The following is a 1,406-nucleotide window of genomic DNA, read 5'->3' as shown; positions in this document are numbered from 1 at the left end:
AAGGAAGGAAGGAAGGAAGGAAGGAAGGAAGGAAGGAAGGAAGGAAGAAAAGAAGGAAGGAAGGAAGGAAGGAAGAAAAGAAGGAAAGAAGGAGAGAGAGGGAGGAAAGAAGTGTTGAGGTCGGGTTTGAGAGAGCAGTTTGGGTGTGAAAGAATTCACTTAGACCTTCTCTGTAACTATTCATTGGGAGCTTTATTTAACTTGTAAGCAGCACAGATCTCATTAGCAAGAAAGCTAATTGAGACACCGATATTTGGGGGAGTTATGCTTACATAGATGTAGAATGATGATGTAGTTTTAGGGTCTTGTGGTGGTTAAAGATAACCACAAGATAAATAAGACGGGAAATTTTATGTTATGGTATTTAAAGATAAGAGGAAGAAACTTTAGAATGCTCAGGAGGGGCCTCACAAAGTACTGGAAAAGCAACCTTTAATATTCTCTTTAACCCTTAGGGTGCTGTTTATATCCACATCAGAAGGAAGGAAGAGGAGGGAGGAAAGAAAAGAGAGGAAAGAAGAAAGGAAGGGGAAGGAGGAGAGAACATCACTTTAGTATTTACTGATATTTACTGTACTAAGTTCTGGGGGCTACAATGACAAATTTGAGACAGCCCCTGCTCCAGAAGAATGCACAGCAGAAGATAACACACTTCATGTCATCAAGGCCAGAGAAAAGTGCTTTGGTCTGAGAAGTTACAAGACTGATGAATGGAACCAGAGGAGCTTAGATGGACATGCCCCTTCCAGAAGCAAAGGCAGTTTTGCTTTGTTTACTATTCACAGAGCAAGACATAAAAAACAGGGGTCAAGTCAGCAAGCAGGCATTACGATATTTTGCTTAGCCCTAGGGATACAAAAAGAAGATCCCTGCCTTCAAAGAGCTTGCATTCTAATAGGAATGGTGAAAAGTAAACAACTACATAAATACAAGACGTCTGAAACAGGAAAACATTAGAAGACTGGGAAGAGTCTTTTAGAGTGGGTGGGATTTGAGCTAAGTCTTGAAGGAAGTCAGGGAACATAAGAAGCCTATGGTTAGAAGGCCAAGCATTCCAGGTGTGGGAGGCAGCTATCAGAAAGGCAGAGAGAGCCAGATGGAGTGTTATGTTCAAACAACTGGGGGTTCAACTGTAGGCCAGTGTGGCGAGAATGTAGAGTGTGTGGAGGAGAGTAAGGCATAAGAAAACTGTGAAGGGAGGAAGGTACTAGATCACGAAGAGTTTTAAATGCTAAACAGGGGTCACATGAGCAATAAGATGGCAGACAAGACATTTTCTCTAATCCCCATACCTTCTCAAACCTCTCCAAAACAGAAATTATGTGCCAAAGATAAAGCAACTTCAGCTATCTCCATGGTCTAATTCACACAGAATTCAAATGAAAGCTAAACACACACACACACAC

Source organism: Vombatus ursinus, unplaced genomic scaffold (assembly GCF_900497805.2).
Source record: "Vombatus ursinus unplaced genomic scaffold, bare-nosed wombat genome assembly UNPS02010822.1, whole genome shotgun sequence".
Classification (NCBI taxonomy): Eukaryota; Metazoa; Chordata; class Mammalia; order Diprotodontia; family Vombatidae; genus Vombatus; species Vombatus ursinus.
Note: the sequence above shows the minus strand (reverse complement) of the source record.